The sequence below is a fragment of the Pinus tabuliformis genome, chromosome 7, assembly GCF_031772625.1.
Source record: "Pinus tabuliformis cultivar Carrire ecotype Pingquan chromosome 7, CPIR1, whole genome shotgun sequence".
Classification (NCBI taxonomy): Eukaryota; Viridiplantae; Streptophyta; class Pinopsida; order Pinales; family Pinaceae; genus Pinus; species Pinus tabuliformis.
This window is the reverse complement of record NC_142293.1, coordinates 1,006,910,206-1,006,927,622: the sequence shown is the minus strand read 5'-3', so window position 1 is coordinate 1,006,927,622 and position 17,417 is coordinate 1,006,910,206.

Genomic DNA, 17,417 nt, shown 5'->3' with positions numbered 1-17,417 from the left:
ACCTACACCGAACATATACAATATAATGCATCCATCTATACCTGATGTGAAATACAACCCAATACATGTACATATAGAGAGTACAACGCAACGAGTACACACACCCCAATACCATGACTACATGATGCGCATACCTAATACCACATGCCCATAACACAACATCAACGACATGCATACAATACCACACATGCACCAGTACCATATGTACAACATGTACATAGTACCACCTATACACTACACCACCTGCACAACATGTGCACAACATAACATGTACACGATGCCTGCACAACGTGTACACAATGCAACATGTACACAACACCACTATACAATGTGTACACAATACCACATGTACACAGTACCACACACACAATGTGTATGCAACACCATATGTACATAGCATCACGTGCATGACATGTACACAACACCGCATGCTCATAGCACCTATGTACAACATGTACATGACACCACATGCTCAGAACACCAGTTGTATAATCATGCACACAATACCATATGTACAACATGCACACAACCCCAAGTGTACATAGCACTGCATATTTAACATGTACATAGCATCATCCATACACATCACTACATATCCAAAATTCACAGAGCAGCATATGCACACACACTGCATATACATCTTGACGACAATACAATAGGTATACAACACCCCATATGAAATATTCACGCAACGCTATTTGTACCATGGTCCATCTTGTACATAACATTGCATAAATAACATGTACACATGTTATGTATACACAACACCACAAGTGCACACATCATAGATGCAACATGTAAAACATATACAACGTATGCACAACAATAGTACCACACATCCAAAACTACACTGTCCTTACCAAGAAACCTTGCTTCTGGTATCTCATCCATGGTTATCCTAGAATGTCGTAGACCACACTGGTTTCACTTTGCTAATGTATCCTTCAACATTACCTGTCATAACGTAAAAATAGGCATAATACAAGTATACAATACCAAATCATATCCACATGATATTGACCTCGTATATTGTCATGACTTCTCTTCCCAATTGATTCCTCGTAAGACCAGGAACTTCTTCATGTCGTTCTCCTACATAAGCAATCATTCCTCCACAATAATGATCCATGATAACCCTTTCAGATAGTAACATAGATACATGGATACATACATACATATATAAATGTTAGCATAAAAAAATCATGATCCTGTGAGACAACGGCATACATACATATATACATGTATACATATATAAACATCAACATAATCATGATCATAAAATAATTACCAGATAACATAAGGTCTGGGTTAAGAGAACTTCCTTATTTATGAATAGCCATTGGGAGCAATAGTTTCCATCATAGCCAAAGCATATTACACCTCAAATCCATTTACTTTACCTTTTCATGTTACCTTTCTCATGACTATACTACTACCGTCCATTTACCACAATGGTCCCAGCCAGTCCAATCGACTGTCATAGCCTTACCTTCTGCTGTGCTCACTCATACACAAAGCTTCATCTACATCTTGCATCACCTTTTCGGTACTGAAAAGCTCTCCCCAAGCTCCATCAACTTTCTATTTCCCAAGCAATTCCCAAGACTCAAAACATAAAAGGAAAGAGAATAAACATACAAGAAGAAGACCATAAAAACTAATAACAAAATGACTCCACAAACAAAGTGGTATGGCCATACACTATACATAAACAAAGTTGTAACTCAAGCTCAATAATTCATAAAAGGCCAAAATCACAAGACTAACAACAAACACCATGACTCAATCCCCATGGTTCCTAGGGAAAGCTCAACCTGATCCCTCTTCAAGATTTCATGGCAACCTCTCTTGTTATGCAACTCCCTGCATCATGCTCACACATGTCAACCACATGTTCTAAATATTAAGACAATCATGTTTATCAATTTGAAATCAAATTTTACAAACAATCATGTCATAATCCAAAGTCATTAGACATAATGCTACAACTATCAATTACATTCAACTACATATCAATTGTCTCAACACATACATGTTAGTACAATCATCTTAAAACAAAATCATTTGAACACATAGTCATATTAAGCAATTCATCAATCATTCAACTACTTGCAAACATACCATGTTAGATTAATCAACTAGATGACATAATAGGCGACAAACACTCAAATATCAAATAGACAACATAATCAACTATGAAACACAAAGTCTGAGACATAAGAAACTCATACCTTAGTGTACCTCAGGGGAGGCTATCTTGTCTGCATAATCAATCTAGTTAGCGAGATATAACTTTACAACATGTCAACATAAATCATGATATCCATAACAATAACTAACTAACATGTTCATATTACAAGCTCATAGGTATTTGGTGTTCATGCATAATAATCACATATGTATGATCAATCTAAATTAGTATGACACCACATCACAAATATGTCATCTCATACCCGAGTATCGCAACCATAACCATCTACATAGGTCAAACCACGTTAACAAAATACATATAACATCAAGGTCTTCAATGTAATGAACATAACCATCACACGTATGACCAATCCAAATTATGACATTGAGATCTCAATGAAATAACTCTAATCATCAAGTTAATAGCATATAACAACAATAAGCTATATATCATGCTCATCAACAACATAAAACCGAATCGTCAAGCTAAGTATGATATAAAAGTCAACAAGTTAACCTATAACATACTCATCAACAACATATAACATAATCATCGAGTTATCTAATGTAATACAACAATAGAAATGCATACAACTACATGTTACTATCATTCTTGACTATGAGACACATGTGCATATAACTACACTAATCAACTAACATCTATCATGAATGTCACCATAACATCAAAATACATGTACATAAACCTAATGTATATAAACCTAATGCATATAAAAATCCTTAACTTACATACCTGCATGCCGAACATACAATACATGTACGACGATCTACTCTTACCCCAAAATCCAATGGTGGAACCTCATTATGATGATCTGCATCCCTTGCTCTATCTCAACTAGCACATTAGCATCATAACAAACAATAGCATCATGATGACCTAAATAGCATACAATGACTTTACCACACATGTCTGACCTAATATACATGTATAACAACTGCATATACACATAACAAATGAGTACAAAACCATATACACATCATTCTAGCTAGAGCTGAGTCATCAATGCATGACCACATCAAGTGCAAAAACCATGACCTCATGCATGACAACAACCATTACTCCATTGTACACACTGCCACATGCAACCAACAATATGCATAAGCAATGCAAAACCAACTACCAATACGCATAACCGCATGTAGTCGAACATAATCAATCAGTTCTTGTAATGAACCTACAAGACTGATGTAATGAACCTACAAGACTGATGCATGTAATCAAAATATTTAAAAATGTAACCTAACATACAAGGATGTACGTAGGTATCATGAAATCAAATGTAAGCGACATATAATTCATACACAGTCGGTCACATGTTCCAAAATTCAAGAAATCATGTCTATTAATTTTAAATCATCATTCACCAATACTAACAAACTATAAGAATAGTCGGCAATCAACTCACAATCATAGTCATAATACTAAAACTAGCACCCGCTTGCACGCAAGCGCATATGAGTTGTCTCAACACATATTGTGTTAGTATAACTGTATTAAAACAAGAGCATTCCTTCATATAATTTTATAAGCACAAACACATATCACACACTTAATCAAGCATTCAAGCAACCTATAATCATACCCCCTCACTATGCATGGTCCACACTAAGGTAGAAGGAGGAAGCTACTATAATGGCTCGATCTCCAATGTCCAATTATGGAAATGGGATCTCCAAAGCTCTACTAAATATTACCACACCCGAAAATAAATTGATTTTTATTTCTCATACATTTTTATGAGACTAAGTCAAAAACATTTCACTTATTCCACTTGTAACATAATAACTAAAAACATGCTACTTTTCCATTTCCTTACATGCAACTTTTCAAATTTCTTGCATGAAAACTTTCAAATTCCTTACATGCAACTCTTAATTTTTTTTTTTTTTGCATGCAATTATGCATAGATAAGCTACATCCATATTATCATTCTACAATACTATCCCATCCAAAAACAAAAAACGTTTTCTTGAAACAATTACCATACTTTTACATTTTCTTTAAACAACTAAAATACTATTACATTTGCATGTAAGAATTTCTTCAAACACTTTACATGCAAACTAATATAGAAAACTATTTTGATACAAGTAAGCATATATCAATTATAAAAATACTATTACACATCAATGCTATCCCCAAACACAAAAAGATACTCATTGGGGCTTTATATCAAACAATTTGTATGCAATAATCGTTGAACCATTTAAGCATTTCATCAAACACTTCGCATGAAATCTAATATAACGAATGATTGAATGCATATATCCTAAAATATAATAGCACAAGTTATGGAAACTGAACCATATGATCAGTGGAATTACTCCTGATTATGGTTCAAGTTTTAGCTTCTGAGAATTCATTGATGAAATGTTATAACAAAATACCAACACAATCCAATTTGGTGCACAATTTGAGGAGTATACCAAAAGCTTGACGTCCACTAGTCATATCTCCTTAAATATAGCAAATCAATGTCTAAAATTTTTATCACAATATAAGTGGGATTTCCTCTCATTGTGGAAAAAATTTCAGCTCCTGAGAGTGCCCATAATAAAAGCTATAACAAATATGTCAACATGACTTGTTTGAGACCTGATTTTAGGAGCATTCAGAAGGCTTGACTCCCTCTGCTCATATCTCCTGAAATATTGCGATCCAATATCTGAAATTTCTTCCACATAATCATTGGTATTTCCCCTCAATGTGTACAATTTTCTAGCTTCTGAAAGCCTGCATAAGAAAAGTTATTGCAGAAATGCCAATGTGACCTGTTTGTGCATTAAGGAAGGTCATCTTCCTTAGATCATAATTCCTAAAGTATTGTGAACCAATGTCATAAACGTTTACCATATTATTAGTGGGATTTACCTTCAGTATGGAAAAATTTTAAACTTCCAATATTCCACAGAAGAAACGCTATAACGGGTATGACAGAAAGGTCTAAAAGCTAACCTTTGTTCCTCATTTTACCTATGATAGAGCTGATCGAGTCCAAGTGTTTGAACCATGTTCTGGTACCACTCTGTAATAACCTTCGGGGTAAATGTGCATATAACAAAAAAGATAATAGGAACATAAATACAATAAACATATCAGCCCTCAAAATCCATATGTACATTAGTACATTTGAACATGAAAATCAAGGGAATGACTTTTTTTTCATTAAGAAATGCAATGAACCAACCGGAGATGGGACTACCACGTTCCACCTGACCATAGATTGGCTGAGCCAAGTATCTCTTCAACCAATCACCCCCGTGCCATATTTCGAGCATGAATGTGGGATCTCATAGAACACATCAATCAAAACTCATCCAGGGCTTCTAGAGGCCACCCACCTCAACCCATCAAACAATGATTCCACCTCATGGTCGAACATCACCAGAAACCATCATCAGATTGGTCTCCATCCAAGCCTTTGAGGGCTTCTAGAGTGTTTGTCCAACCAAGTCTTCTAGAACTAGTAACTCAACCCACAACTTATAGAGGGCTTCCAGAGCATTTGTCCAACCAAGGCTTCCAGAACTAGTAACTCAACCAACAACTTATACAGGGCTTCTAGAGCATTTGTCCATCCATGGCTTCTAGGACTAGTAACTCAACCCACCAAGGGTTTCTAGAGTGTTTGCCCAACCAGGTCTTCTAGGACTTAACCCAAGTCGTTACACGGCTTTCCAGAGAATTTGTTCAATCTGGGCTTCCAGGACTAGTAACTCTACCCAAGTTGTTTCATGGCTTCCAAAGAATTTTCTCAGCCAAGGCTTCTAGGACTAATAACTCAACCCAAGCTAAGGAAACATGAGAACCAATAAAAACAAAGCAATGAAAGTAAACCCACAATCACCATGGCTATCCAGGAAATGACAAGGCTAGGAAATCCACTATCGATCCAGAAAATCCCCCATGCCAATGATAGATCAAAATCAAGAAACCAAATGCATGTGCCGTTCATGCTAAAACTAGTGAATAAATCATGCATGCAACTTGATACCTGCATGAAAATTTGATGTAGTTGTTGATCCCGATGCCTTCTTGCGCTTTCGTGCTCTTCCTTTGCCTTCTTGCTCCAAGAATCCAAGTATGCCACACCCTCCAAGGGTCCTCTAAGAAAACTCTAAGTAACTAAGAGTATGAGAGAGAGAGAGAAACAATAATGAGAAAGCTCCAAAAACTAAACTGACCAAGTCTTGCCCATTGATCCTCATAAGCCTTTTTATTAATGAGGCCTCTATTTTCTTCATTTTCCATTATTTTCCTTCAATTTCCTCCTCACATGCAATCTGTGACCTTTCACCTACTTTTTCTCCTCATTTCTACTATTTTCCTTCATTTTCCTCCTCACATCCAACCTGTGACCTTTCAACCCTAATTTACATTATATTCATAAATAAATGTGCCAAAATACCTTTTTTTCTCTTTAATGCTTTAGCCATTGCCTTTATCAATTTCCTTAGCCATAAACAACCAAGTGAACACCCCCTAGGATGTCTTTCCCACCATTCAGCTTCAAATACGTGTCCCAACATCCGTGGTATTTATATATTTTTACATGGAATTTTCACTAGGGCTATTACATATTTGATGTAAAAAGGGGAGTAGGAGTTTTCTTTCACATTGCTTCGCCCAAAATTCTCTTAAATTTATCAAGAGCAGACATATGAAAACATAAACAAAAATAAGAGAAGTCTAATTCTCAATCCATGAGTTGAACTCTCATTGGAATCTCATATATCCATGGGAGCAATGAATACATTATTATATAACCTACATATTTCTAATTTGATTATCCATTATTTGACTAATCTACTGCCCCTAATAATTTGTTGAATGATAACTCACTACATCTATTAATTTGATGCCCTAATGAATAATAAAATTTTCTCTCTAATTTTTGAGAAATTACATAACTTAGTTTAACTTAGTGATTCCAAGCATATCCCTCATGTATTCAAACTTTCCTTTAGGTAGTGCTTCATTAAACATATCTGAACGATGATCAATCTTTTTACAAAACTTTATTTGAATTTCTCATTTTTCCACATAGTCTCTTACAAAATGATATTTGATATCAATGTATTTGGTGTGATTATGAAACAATGGATTTTTAGTTATGGAAATGGTAGAGAAGTTATCACAGTAAATAGTTGTGGCATATTTTTGAACTTGTTTTAGATCTAACAAAACTTTCTTCAACCAAATTGCTTCACATGTTGCCCTTGCTGTTGCAATATACTTTCCCTCTCTAGAAGACAATGAAATAGTTGGTTGCTTCTTTGAACACCATAATATCACACCTGACTAAAGGTTGAATATATAACCTCAAGTGCTTTTTATATCATCAAGAGATCCAACCCAATCACTATCTGTATAACCAACCAACCCAAAATTATTTGATGAAGTATAACAAATTCCATAATTTCTTGTTCGAGAGAGATACCTCAAAATTCCTTTTGCTCGTCCAAAATGAATCTTACTTGGACTCTGCATGAATCTGGAAATCAAGCCTACTGCATGCATAATATGAGGCCTAGTGGTAGTAAGATACAAAATACTTCCTAACACACTCCTATAGGATTTAGCATCTACCTTTTCATCTCCATCTTCTACAGAAAATTTTTCATTTGTATTCATGGGTGTGCTGATGGGTTTAAAATTTCCCACTTTCCTTTTTTTAAGAAGATTTGAAACATATTTTTCTTGTGAAATAAAAATTCTGTCATTCATTTGTGCCACTTCTTTGCCAAGAAAATAATGGATCAAACCCAAATTAGTCATTTCAATTTAGTCATCATAGCCTCTGTGAACTCTTCCACTGACAAATCACTTGAAGATATGTATATCAAGCCATCTACATATAAGCACGCAATTATTATATCATTACAATTTGACTCAATATATAATGTGTGTTCATTTTCACTTCTATTAAACCTCCTTTTCAAAAAATAAGTGTCAATTCTAGTGTACCATTCTCTTGAGCTTGTTTAATAAGCCCATAAAGAGCCTTTTCGGTTTGTAGAATTTGTGTTCATTTCCTTCTTCTTCATATCATTGGGGCTGGTGAACATATACATCTTCTTTCAACTCACCATTTAGAAAGGTTAATTTAACATAAAATTGATAAACTAATCATTAATATTGTGCTGCCAATCCCAAAATTGATTGTATCAAATCTTGCAACAGGAGCATATGTTTCATTGTATTCAATACCTAGTTGTTGAGCATATCCCTTTGCTACTCACCTTTCTTTGTGCCTTTGTATTGATCCATAAGCTGCATACTTGGTTTTATATATACACAAGCTCCCATGTTTCATGCTTTTTAATCACTGCCATCTCTTCATCCATTTCTTTGCACCAAACTAACTCTTTTACTACATCTTCAAAAAATCTTGGCTCTTCTTCAATGTGAGATATCAAAGCAAAATTATTATAACCATAAATTTCATTTAAAGATCTTGTCTTTTTCAGAGGAGAACTCAGACTTGAAAGAAGACTTGATTAGTAGAAGATAATGGAGTGGATGTGGCCTCTGAAGTATTTTGATTACTCAATGGATTTGCACAGAAACAAAATATTCATCTTCTTGTACAACAATACTTGGAGTTTGTAGTTGCACATGGTGACTCCACTACCATTCTTCTTTCTCATCAAAGAACACATCACAACTAATCATTACATTTTCAGTTTTTGGATTGTACAATCTGTAACCTTTGGTTTCAACACAATATCCCATAAAAATGCATTTCAAACTTTTATCATCAAGCTTTCTTCTCTTTTTAGTAGGAACATGAGCATAGGAAATGAAACCAAAGACTCTTAAATGAGAAATATTGGGTTTTCTTCCACACCATGCTTCATAAGGAGTAATATTTTTCACACTTATTTTTGGGCATATATTAAGAAAATAAACAGATGTAGCTATCTCTTCAGCCCAAAAAATATTTGGAAGATTTTTACCTTTCTTCATGCTCCTAGCCATCTCAACAATTGTTGTATTCTTACATTCAACAATACCATTCTATTGGGGAGTATAACTAGCTATCAATTGCCTTTGAATGCCATTCATTTTACAATAAGAATCAAGCTTATTAGAAGTGGATTCTCCCCCTCTCTCTGTGCATGATGTTTTTAGAGAATAACCACTTTGATTTTCCACAAGAGCTTTAGATTGTTGAAATATGACAAATGGATTACATTTTTCTTTAATGAAATATACCCATGTTATTCTACTAAAATCATCCACAAAAATAATTAAATACTTGTTTTTGTTGAGAGACAAAGTTTGCATAGTACCACATATTTCTCCATGCACTAGTTCCAATGGTTTACTTTCTCTCCATGATCTTCCTACTTGAAATGAATCTTTATGTTGCTTACCAAGAATACACCCTTCACAAACTTTATCAATAGAACCAATAAGTGGCAACCCTTTGACCATTTGGTTGTTATATAACAATTTCAAGCCTTTCATATTTAAATGCCCATATCTTATGTGTCATAGCGAGGAATTATCATCATAACAAACATTCAATGTTGTACTTGCTTCCCAAGGGAGATTGAAAGAAATTTTTTTGCTTTGCAACATATTAGTCTTAGCAATAATTTTACTGTGGTCGTCTTTATCATAGATTATGCATTTCCTATCCTTGAAAACAATAAAATATCCCTTTTCAGGAAGCTTCCCCACACTCAACATATTATGTGCTAGAGTAGGAACATATGAAACATCATTAATGTGCTTTGATTTTCCTTATTTTGTCTTCACAACAATTGTTCCCTTACCTTTAGCTTCAACTCACTTCTCCTCTGTCAATAGTACATTAGATTTTGTAGATCCATCTATCTGTCAATAGTACATTAGTATTTTCCTCTCATGTGATTGCTGCAACCACTATCCATAAGACACACCTATTTGGAAACATTATTATTTAAATCAGAAGCCAAGAATAAAGTGCCAACCTCTTCTTTTTCTTCAAAAAAAATAGCTTGTCGTTTTTGTTTTTTCCAACATTTCATAATGGCCAAATCTTTTACAATAAAAACACTAAACTTGGGATTTATTAAACCTTTTACATCCATCACTGTCATCATTAACTCTTCCCTTGTTTTATGCAGAAAAAAATCTTCCCCTACCTCTGCCTCCTATGTATATTTTTCCTCTTCCTCTTTCTCTTCCCGAAGTGTTGTGGCTTTCGTCATGAGAGGAACAAATTTTGTCTTTGAAAATCTTTCCTCTTGCTTGCAAAGCTTTCTCAATAGATTTTTCATAAGATCTATTGATTCTTTGCTTATGAGATTGAAGAGACCCCATCAGCTCATTCACAAACAACTGATTTAAATCCTTAGACTCCTAAATAGCAACAATAACCCCATCAAATTTTGCACACAAACTTCTTAAAATTTTCTCAACAATTTTTTGATATTTTAAATGTTCTCCATAGGATGTAATTTCATTCAATATACCCATAACTCTCGTGAGAAAATCTTGAATATATTTAGAGTTTTGCGTGGACAAAGTTTCAAATTTTCTTCTTAAGGACTACAACTTAACAATTTTTACCTTATTAGTTCCTTGATATGCTTCCTACAAAGCATCCCATGGCTCCTTTGATTGTGTTACTCCAACTAGCCTTCGAAAAATAGAATCATGCACTGCTTGCTTGATTAGGAAGAGAGCCTTTGAATCTTTCTTACGATTTTCCTTTAGGTGTGTTCTTTTGTATTGAGTCTTCCTTTAGCTACGTTCTTTGGTCTTGAGTCTAGCGGGAAAGTGTTTGAGAATCTCATTCTGTATAGCCATTCTCTATGAAATCCCACAAATCTTGTGAGAGAAAAAATGTTTTCATCTTAATGCTCCAAAAAACAAAAGTTCTTACCTTTAAACAATGGTATTTGTCGCTGAGAGATATTCATATTGTTTGTCATTACTGCTAACTGCTAAGCACTCCCACCAATAACTTGAATATGCAGAGACTTCACAAAATTATGAAAACTCTTACGAATGGTATTTCACAAAATTTTGAAACCACCTGTGAACAACACAAACTTTACATATAAAAGAACTCTCTTAACCTACCTCTGATACCACATGCTAAATCTATCAAGAGCATACATATGAAAACATAAACAAAAATATGAGAAGTCTTATTCTCACTCCATGAGCTGAACTCTCATTGGAATCTCATATATCCATAGGAGCAATGAATACATTATTATATAGCCCACATATTTCTAATTTGATTATCCATTATCTCACTAATCTATTGCCTCTAATAATTTGCTGAATGATAACTCACTGCATCTATTAATTTGCTGCCCTAATTCTAATAACTTAAAACACAAAATTTGTTGGCTAATTTGTCAACAATTACATAACTTATTTTAAGCATTATCCTTAACAAATTCATAATTTTTCCCTTTATGGGTTTCCACGTATATATGGGGTCTTCACGTGTTGCATGTTGAACATGGAAAATTTTACGGGCAAATTTTTGCTCTTGGGTGAAATTAAGGGGTTTTATATTTTTATTGGGTGAATATTTTGTATCACAGTACATTGTTACAAATCACCTCAAATTTATTTTATAAAAAAATTAGGTATGGAGGTTAGCCCACCTTATTTTAAGGGAGAGAGTAAAAAAAGTAAATTTAGCCCTTGAAATTAGGAGTTACAACCTTCCATTCGCCCTAATTTTCAAGAATAGGTATTTATGATAGTTATTTCACCCTCCACATTCGATGTAAAAAAGATTTTTTTCTTTCATTTTCTCGTATATCATGGTATTGGGGTTAATTTCAAGAAAATGGCCTTTTTTTTGGAACAAATGGTCACAAAAGAATAATTCATTTTATTTAAAAATTGAAGTCTCTTATTTTCATGTTTATTTAAAGATTGAATAATGTTCTTGCCATATTCCAAGTTTGCATTCGTTTAGTCATAATCATATAAAGAATAATGGAAAACATTTTTTTATATTTACTCCATAAGTAACTTTATATTTACGTGTAAATAAATAAAAACATAAATAAAGTGGAGTATGGTAAATAAATAGAACCTCTTTTTATACTTATTCAAGGTATGGTAAATAAATATAAATATAAAAAAAACTAGAGGTATGGTAGATAAATAAAACCGCTTTTTATATTTAGTCCATAACCCTCTTTCTATTTAAGAAGGCTCGAAAAAGAGGTTGGTAAATAAATAAAACCTCTTTTTATATTTAGTCCATAACCCTCTTTCTATTTAAGAAGGCTCGAAAAAGAGGTTTTATTTAAGTGAATCCTATGGGCCAAATACCATATTTATAAAAGAGGTATGGTAAATTAATAAAAATATAAATAAACTAGAGGTATGGTAAATAAATAAAACATTTTTTATATTTACTCCAAAGGCACAATATATTTAAGAACACTAAAAAAATAAGTGAATATTACCATATTTATAAAAGAGGTATGGTAAATTAATAAAAATATAAATAAACTAGAGGTATGGTAAATAAATAAAACATTTTTTATATTTACTCCAAAGGCACAATATATTTAAGAACACTAAAAAAATGTGTTATATTGAAGTGATGTCTATGGGCTAAATACTATGGGCCAAATACCATGGGGCAAATTATTATTAATACCATGCAAAAAAACATTATTAGCCCATTATTAACTCTAATATTAGTATTAATAAAAAGAAGATGGAACATGGTATTGAACCATGGTATTCATGTGGAATGTAGGCTATTTAAAGGGGGAATTAAACCAGCATAGATCCATCTTTAATCTGGATCTACTAAGCCCTGGGAGGGATCAAATATCGTGATATGCAAACTAGCATAGAGTGAAAAATATTTGATCCTCGGGCTTGGTAGATCAAGGGTAAAAATGGATCTTGTAATTTAATGTCACTTAAACATTTTAATTTGGTTAAAATAAAAAAATAAAATAAAAATCAATTATTAATTTTATTAAATTTTATAAATTACTAATAGTAGTTTTTAAGCTCCACATTTATCATAACCCACGGTATTGACCCATGGTAATATCATGGTATTCATGTGACCATAGACTATTTAAAGGGGAAATTCTATCAGGTTAGATCCATCTTAATTCCGGATCTACCAAGTGCCAATAGGGATAAATAGATTTCATCCCTCCAAGAGTGGTAGAAGTGGAGTTAAGATGGATATAGGTTGGTTTTTATGATAATGAAGATATTAAATAGACTTAGGAAATTATATTATAAAAAACATCTTAATGTGAATGGTTAAAGTTACATTTAGTCACTTCACAAAATTTAGAAAAAAATACCAATATGTCCATTAATATTGGTTTTTTCGATTTAACAAAAAAAAATTCAAAAGAGTGAAATCTTATCACTCTTTCCGCATCACCCTCACAAAAGAGAGATAGTCAGTGCCTAGATTTCCCACCATTTTTCAGATGTTCTCAATATGGTATCTTCATGAAAAAATTAAGGTATTGATGTTGGATTACTTGTTTGAAAAATATGTTGGTTTGTACAACCTTTCTTCTTCTCTCTTATTCTTAATTTGTCGTAATGATCTATAGGGGTTGGGCGAGTGCTTGAAATATATGTTGGTTTGTACAACCTTCCATCTTCTTTATTTTTCTTAATTTGTCATAGTGATTTGTAGGGGTTGGGCCAATGCACCATATTGTCCTAAAAGGTGGAGATTGTGCACCAAAAAGGAAATTAATGCACATGTTACAACATTGTTAAAAAATGCAAGACGTATGAAGGTAGTGAATTATGCTAATAAGCAATTTAAATTGGGAGAGACGTAATTAAATTTTATTGTTTAATTGAAGATTTCCAATTAAAATAATAATAAATGTATATGTATATATTAATGTATTGACTGGAAGGCTTCTCACAACGATCACTTCCTTCCATTAGATCTTGTTCAGGCCTTTGGGATACCTACTACTTTCTTATATTATATAGTTGGGGCTTGCTACTTGTTGGTGTGTTGGGTAAACAAAATGTTTTTTTTTTTTTTTCGCAGTTGGAGTCTATGGAATAAGAAAGAAATTTGATAACTTGACAAAAGTGGTACCAAATATGTTCCTTTTTTTTTTTTTATCCCGTAGTTGGACCCTATGGAATAAGATAGAACTTTGATACCTTGACAAAAGTGGTAGAGAAAAGATTAATCTCTCATATCTTGACAGAACTAGTGGTCAAGATCAACACTTACAAGAACTTTGTTATGGAATATTATAAAAACTAATAGAAGGATATGAAAGAGTGTACAGTGAGAACCTTGACAAACATGGCCACTGAAACTTGCAACATTGTTTGTAGGTAGAAAAAATTATGTTTCTTTTTTCCAAACATGTATGTTAGTATATTACAATTTAATTAATATGTTTTCCTATTATCATATATGGTTTCTTAATTTAACAAAACTTTCACCAAGATTTTACTTTTTATTATTCAGTGAAAGATTTGCCAAGCTCTTATAAGATTTTATAATTCAGTGATAAATTCGCTATGACTTTACAAGATAATATAATCCGGTGAGAGATTTGCCAAAAAAATTATATATAAATATTATATTAATGATAAAATCACCTCCCATTTTTCCTATGTATCATGGGGATTCGCCCATTTATTAGACATATAAATTTAGGGTGGTTCTTAAAATTTTCCCTCATGTTGAATGCCTCATTTGTGTGAATTATTTTGAATTCATTATTATATGAAGAATGAAAATGTCTCTGCAAATAGTGTTTCAATTTTTTCACCCTTTGCACCAATGCATACAATTCCTTATCATATGTAGGATAGTTAACTACTGCACCTTGAAAAGTTTCAGAATGATAACACATGGGCCTACCATATTGCATCAAGACCGCTCCCATGGCATAGTCACTTGCATATTTCTGGAACTCAAATGGATGTATTAAATGAGGAAGCACCAGAACTGGAGCTATCTTCACTCTCTCCTTCAATGCATCGAAGGATTTCTATTGCTTACCTCCCAACTGAAAAACCTACTTTACACTTTTCAAGCCGTGCAATGGAGCTACAATTGAAGAAAGGTTAGAAATCAACTTTCTCCAATATAAGGTTGCCCCAAAAAAGCTTTTAACCTAAGCTACATTATTGGGATTAGGTCAGTCTACAATGACCTTGACCTTTGAGCGATATATCCACAATTCACCCCCTCCAACAATATGTCCCAAATACACTAATGAGGTCTTTCCAAATTCACATTTAGACATCTTTTAAAACAAATTTTCTTTCTTCAAGACATCTAAGACTTGCGTGACATGTTCATCACATGTTTTAGTGAATATCAGTATGTCATCTAAGTAGAAAATCACAAAATCATCAAGAAAATGCCTTAAGACATGTTGTAGCGGCTACAACCATCCTCCAAAATTTTTCCTTAGCCTATTTTGGAGCCTCCCTACCAAACTTTTACAAAAGTTTTTCTCGCTTCATCAAGTACTCAAACTTCGATGTTTTCCTCGCACAAAAGGCAGCCTGTCAATCATAGTTGATCCATTCCCCTCACAGGTTTCTACCCAGACTTGGTCCAGCTGTAGGTTGAGTAGCTTCCCCTTGAAAATTGTACATTTCTGAAGGGAAACCAGCCTTCCCTCCAGGAATTTCGCAATCCTCTATGATGACCTGCTAGGCTCTAGGATTTTGCAATCCTGCCAGCCAACCCTCCGAGAAGGATTTGCACAAAATTTCCTAGCAGCATGCTATTCATCCAAGGATTTGTGCAAATATTGGTAGTAGTTAGTTGCTCTACCCATAAATTGCACAAACCACCTTGGCAGTCATCCCAATTCCTAGTGAGGAATGCACATCTTTCCCAAGCAGTTGAGCACTTGCATGCATGTACAATCGTTGACGAATTCCATCCTGGACTATGGAAACTTGACTTGCATTCATGCATGAATTGATCTTTCTAGAACAGCAAGAGACAACATGCAAAAGGAAGGGAGATATTTTTTAGTAGTCGGGGATTACATGCAAAGTTGTTTGACAAATTTCCCTCTAAGTGTCACCTTTTCCTAGATTTGTGGCATGCGCATCATGAGACGAAACTTATTTATTCGACACATCAAAGCTCATTCTTTCAAATCGATATTGGAGCTCTCACATCCCACAACACATCCAGGACTCTTCGACATATCCGACTCATTTATTCACGGGTGAGTGCCCTCAACTTGTCTTTTCTTAGCATTTCTATCGCTTTTTGGGTATTCTCTTGTGTCAGTGTTGTTTTCTTTATTTATTTGAATGCCTATTTTCTCTTACATATATTCTAGCTTGTCGAAGCTCTGTTTCAGTTTTCGTCGCTATCTCATTGTTGTTGCATGCATGAAACTGTTTCCATGCACATTTGCCCAACTAGTGAACTAACTCACCCACATGCATGTTGATATGTCTGTTGATTCTTTCATTCATGTTTTGCATGCATTGATAATCACTTCTACTATCACTTAGTGTCGTCATGCATTTTATTGTCTTACTTGCTTTCAGTTGCTGGTTGGCGAGTCAGGCCAACCTTGGCTCGGGGGCTTGGGCTCTACCTTCACCAAGGTTGCATTGTGGAATCGCGGGAAGGAAGGCTCACCATCCTCTCCAGATTTGTGAATTCTTGACCAGCACTAGCCTCCATGATTGTTTTGTGCATTTCTGGAGGACAGTGGCTGCCGGGCCCTAAAATTAGCGCAAAGTTTTCCCGGGGACAGTAGTCCTTCTGAGATGGAATTGCACATTGCACATTCCCAGCAGCCACCTGCCTGACTGGATTGCACACTTCATAGATCTAGTAGCTAGTCCAGCCTCCCAGATAGCCTAGATGACCTTTTGCTTAGTTTTAGCAGCCAGTAACCAGCCTCGCAGTGAAATTTGTGCAATCTCACTCATCAGTTCCCCAGGTATGTGCTCTGTCCTTCCCCAGATTTTCCTTGTTTTCACTGACATATTTCTTTCCATGCATTCTTCTTGTTTCCAGATATTTCAGGTGTTCATCTATCTTAATGGCTTCCATGAGGACATGATCTCAAGAAATTGATGGAATTGCATCTAGAGCAGCGGTTGAGCACGTGTCCTCTAATCTGCCGATCTACGAAGATACAAAGTTGTATCTAGACAAGGACATCAAACTGAAGTGGCGAGAGGTGAATGAAACATTTGCAAGTACTTTTGGGGAAGACCTTGA